The sequence below is a fragment of the Herpailurus yagouaroundi genome, unplaced genomic scaffold, assembly GCF_014898765.1.
Source record: "Herpailurus yagouaroundi ecotype Mexico unplaced genomic scaffold, PumYag 216, whole genome shotgun sequence".
Taxonomy (NCBI): domain Eukaryota; kingdom Metazoa; phylum Chordata; class Mammalia; order Carnivora; family Felidae; genus Herpailurus; species Herpailurus yagouaroundi.
The window spans coordinates 15,987,402-15,992,670 of NW_024412447.1; the positions used below are offsets into that span (position 1 = coordinate 15,987,402).

At 42.0% G+C, this 5,269-nt stretch overlaps 1 pseudogene; it reads left to right on the forward strand.

Annotated features, from left to right (window-relative positions):
• The first annotated feature begins 3,884 nt into the window (after positions 1–3,884).
• Positions 3,885–4,969, forward strand: LOC121017460 (E3 ubiquitin-protein ligase RING2-like; annotated as a pseudogene).
• Positions 4,970–5,269: the final 300 nt, after the last annotated feature.

The following is a 5,269-nucleotide window of genomic DNA, read 5'->3' on the forward strand; positions in this document are numbered from 1 at the left end:
TGGTGGGTCTTCTATATTGGATGGTAAGTCATCTCCTATCTAATTGAGTCTTCCAATCATGGGTCTTCCTTTGGAAGGTGACTAATGGATTAAATCAAAACCCAGAGATGGCTGATGAGGGAAATCAGAGAGGGAGAGAGAGAGAGAGAAAGAGAGAGAGAGAGAGAGAGAGAGAGAGAGGTAAAGACCCCCAGAATAACAGAGTAGCTGACAGGCTATTAGAATTCCTTACAAGAAGTCTCCCAGTTTTCAGGTTGCCCAGCTCTTCCTTGTAAACTGAAAAAGCCATACGAAATCAGTCAGTCAAAAAGAAGCCATGACCTTTCCCATTGCCAAGCCACTCTCCATGTAGGGGTGGGGAGAACACAAGGATACATCAGGAGCCAGGCTCTATGCATACAACTATGCACATACTGTAAGGGCGGTGTTATTACTCCCATTTCACAGATGAGAAAACCAGGATTCAGAAAGAATAAACAGAAGTGGCAGATTCCAGATGTATACAGTTAACACCTTGAGTTATAAATACAGTATCTGTTTTTTTTTTTAATTTTTTTCAACGTTTTTATTTATTTATGGGACAGACAGAGACAGAGCATGAACGGGGGAGGGGCAGAGAGAGAGGGAGACACAGAATCGGAAACAGGCTCCAGGCTCCGAGCCATCAGCCCAGAGCCCGACGCGGGGCTCGAACTCACGGACCGTGAGATCGTGACCTGGCTGAAGTCGGACGCTTAACCGACTGCGCCACCCAGGCGCCCCCAGTATCTGTTTTTATATCATTCTCCTCCACCACTCTGTGAGCTAGTTGATGTGAAGACCAGTCCTACTTAACTTTGTGTTTCCAGCTCCTGACACAAAGCCTAGCACACAGTAGGCTTCTACTAAAGTCTGCATCTATTAGTCAGTAACTAATAACCCCATCACTAATTGACTAACTGACATTAGCTAATTATCATATATCCCAAACAGATATATAATCAAACCGAATACATACATCCAATTTCTAATAACCCGTGGGAATTTTCCCTTGGCCCTGCTGCAACTTCTAATGAATCCTGGGATCCCATGGAGCAGTCTAGAGACTCTCAGTAGAAGAAAATGCATTACCAAGAATGTCAGTCCACTGTGCTAGGACTTCCAACTTCATTTCAATGCATTGTATGCCTAAATTATTCAGGTCATGGAATAGTTAAGCAGATTTCTTTTTACCTAAAATTATCCCTCCTTCCACTCCCCACACACCACAGAGCCCATCAAAATTGTTGTATACAATTTGATTCTTTAGGGATTGTCCCCAGTGAGAAGTATGATTTTTTTAGGTCCCAAGAAGCAAAATGTTTCATGGCCATCTGATAGGTTGTGTTTTGTGCCTTGCTGGAAACCAATTGCCCAGCTGTTCCTTAGTGTTGGCTCATTGCTCCTCTATATCAGAGCTGATAGCCCTGTTCCTTCACCATGGCCAAGAATTCCCAGAGTGCACCATTTTGTGTACTATAAATCATTAATATTTTAAACTAAATGCCTGTTGCTATAAAGGTCCAGTAAGTACGTTTATAATTTTTCTGGCTGGGGCGCCTGGGTGGCTTGGTCGGTTAAGCGTCTGACTTTGGCTCAGGTCATGATCTCGCGGTCCGTGAGTTCGAGCCCCACGTCGGGCTCTGTGCTGACAGCTCAGAGCCTGGAGCCTGCTTCGGATTCTGTGTCTCCCTCTCTCTGACCCTCCCCCGTTCATGCTCTGTCTCTCTCTGTCTCAAAAATAAATAAACGTTAAAAAAAAAAATTTATAATTTTTCTGGTTTTGTGACTTTTAAAGAAACCCAAAACCACAAATAAAAGCTACTTTATTTTGTTTTGCTTTATGATCAGCTACACTTAAAAGTAGAGATTGATGCCTCTGCATTAATTTATTACTTTGTGACTTATTAGAAAGTATTATCCCATATATTGGTTTATTTGGCCCTTGGAACAACCTGGGAAGTATTATTATCTCCATTTTACAAGTGAGAAGTCAGAGGTTGAAAGAGGTTTTATAATTTGCCCAAGGTCACACAGCTAATAACTGGCAAAGCCAGGACTAAATCTAGGTCTTTGAATAGCAAATAGCATTCTCTTTGCATTGGAAAGAACCTTAGTGATATTTAATTCTGAGCCCAAATGAGAAACTGTAGCTCAGAGAGGCTGAATGACCTTCTGGAGCTCATCTGTCTGGCAGATTTGCTCACAGCAGATGAGGAGCATTCAGTCTCCACTCTTCACATGCTACCTTAAGGATCCACCATGTTCAAAATCACACATATACCTCAAGGTATAGAAGTGATTTTATTATTAATCATTTAGTAATTAGGCTGAGTAAACTGAAAAACACTGGTCACATTCCTTTTTCACAAACCTCCAAGAGACTCTCCAAATAGCTGTGCTAAAATATTGTACTGAAGAATGCTTAAAAACAGGCTGAGAACATTTTTAGATGGTGCTGTGATATTCTTATGGTGCTCAAATAGTATGTATTTTTCTGTATTTGTCCAGTGAAATTGATGCTATAGGGATTCTGTGACTGCTATGCCTGGTGCCAAAGTAGATATGCCCTACGAGAGCAAAATCCATGGACATTCAGAAAAGGAGGGACCTAAACAAACTTCTCTGATAGAAGTGCAGTGAGTATTATTTTGGTGTATGCTATGGAAATTCAAGAAACATCATATTACTCCATTTGTCCTAAATGTTCACTAAAGCACTTACTTTGTGCCAAGCACTGACCTAAGAACTTTAAATGTATCAGATAAATCCTATTTGCCCCTGTTGCTCCCTCTCTTGAGTCATACAACAATGTTGGATTATTTGGCAGGGGTTTGGGCAGTGTGGCTCCCCAGCCACTAAACTCTTTAGCTTCCACAACACCCATGCCCACTGCAGGCTCTCTGGGCAGGCTGGACTCTCTCTGGAATCACGTGGCAGTAAAGCACAGGTCCCAGACCCTAAATGAATCCAACCCTAGAGGCCATCCCCAATACTCCAAATCTTGAGTTTACCATTCTACTTCCTGTACCCTCAATGCAGTCTCTTGAACTGATTTGTACTCCCCCAGACAAAAGCCTTATGGCTCCTGGGTAAGGGCTCCTGGAGCTATAAATTTTATTCTCCACTTGGGTTGTCAAATTGAGCAAACATAAATATAGAATGTGCAGCTAAATTTGTATGTCAGATAAACAACAAATAATTGGGGGGGGGGGTGTACTTAGACTAAAGAATTATTACTAGTTTATCTGAAATACAAATTTAACTGAGCATCCCATATGTTATCTGGCAACCCTACCTGCACTCTCTCTTTCCCCAGCTTTGCAACATAAAAGCCATCAGGAACTCTCTAAGGATGGGGAGCCCAAACTCAGAACACAGAGGCTACTTGAATAGAGAAGCAAAGAATGTAAAAATATCTCACCTTTGTTTGAGTCTCCTATGGCAGTGAGACTAAAGCACAAATGAGTAGCTCAAGGATTACCCTGCCACTGAAGCAAGGTGATAGTTAACAGCAAGATTTTTAGAATACTGCCTCTGTGACAAGGCAAATTTGGGATTCAAACCTAGAGTAGATTCTTGGCATTCACAGGGTCCAGTCCTGAGGCCTTCACACGCACCCCCACCCCCAGGTTCATGAATATCATGTTAGTGTAGTTCAGTTGAAAATTTTAAGTCATCCTTCAGGCTCTTAATGATCCCTATATATTCAGGATTCGAAAGTCAATTATAAAATAGTCTTCTGGCTAAAAAATGATGAGATGCCTCTTAGCTTTTCCTAGATTTCAGTCACCAGATCTACCACTGACTTTCATTTCAGGCCATTTTTCATTAAGAAATACGTTCTGGTATTGTACGGCTCGTACATGAGTCTGGGTCTGGCCACAGCCAGCGAGTCCAGGGCTGAGGCAGGAGCCGAGACCTCTCAGGCTGTGCAGACAAACGGAATTCAACCAGTAAGCAAAATGGGAACTCAGCTTATAGGAATTACAACCAACACCTCAGGAGGCAATAACGGATGACTTGGACATTGTGGTTTCACTTCCAAGTCTACACAAAGAACTAATGTGCCCAATTTGTTTGGCTATGTTGAAGAACACCATGAAGAGCAAAGGAGTGTTTACATAGGTTTTGTGCAGACTGCATTACCACAGCCCTCGGAAGTGGCAATAAAGAACGTCCTACCTGTAGGAAAAGGCTAGTTTCTAAAAAATCACTAAGACCAGACTCAAACTTTGATGCACTTATCAGCAAAAGTTATCCAAGTTGTGATGAGTGTGAAGTTCATCAAGAGGGAGTATTAGCCGGGATCAACAAGCAATAATCAGCAGGCACTCAGTCACAACACTGAGGAAGGATGGAAGATACAGGCCAGGAACAGACTACAGAGAGGCAAGAAACAACAGATTGAAGATAGCAGTGGAGCAGAAGACACTGGACAGTTCTCACTGTAGCAATGCTTCTGCACACGGTAATCAGGAAGCAGGACCTAGTACCAAACAGACCAAAACATCTGATGATTCCCAGCTTGAGCTTGATAAGAGCAGTGCAACAGTGGCAATTGATCCAGTAATGGATGGTGCCAGTGAAATTGAATAAGTATTCAGGACTCCCCCCACACTAATGGAGAAAGATAATAGTGCACAGAGAAGATACCTAAAAACTTCAGGTGATGCCACTGTTGATCACTTAATCCAAGTCTCTGGCTGAGAGGTTAGATTTGGAAGAACTTCAAAACAAAGGAGAATCAAAGCAGGTGACCCTTGATACAGCCAGTGAGAAGCAGTAGACCATTTACATAGCAACAGCCAGCGGGCAGTTCACTGTATCAAATGGCTCTTTTTCTTTGGAATTGGTCAATGAATAATACTGGAAAGAGAACAAACACATGGGACTTTATTATGCACCCACAAAGGAGCTTTTACAAGTTGTATGTTTTCACAAACTGTGATTTCGTCTGGAACACCCTTCTGACCCAGAAATTTTTCATAGTTCTGTATTCTTTTCTTTTTTAAAATATTTTAAGTAATCTCTACACCCAACGTGGGGCTTGAACTCACAACCCTGAGATCAAGAGTAACATGCTCTATTGACTGAGCCAGCCAGGTGCCCCCACAGTCCTGTGCCTTAAGTGATGGTTCAGTTGGCTATCCTTTCCCCTCCCCTCAAGATTTTTCTTAGGCTTACAGAATGTTAAGTAATATGTATTTTGACTTTTTTCCCTAGAGTCTTATATATTTATAGTTTCCTA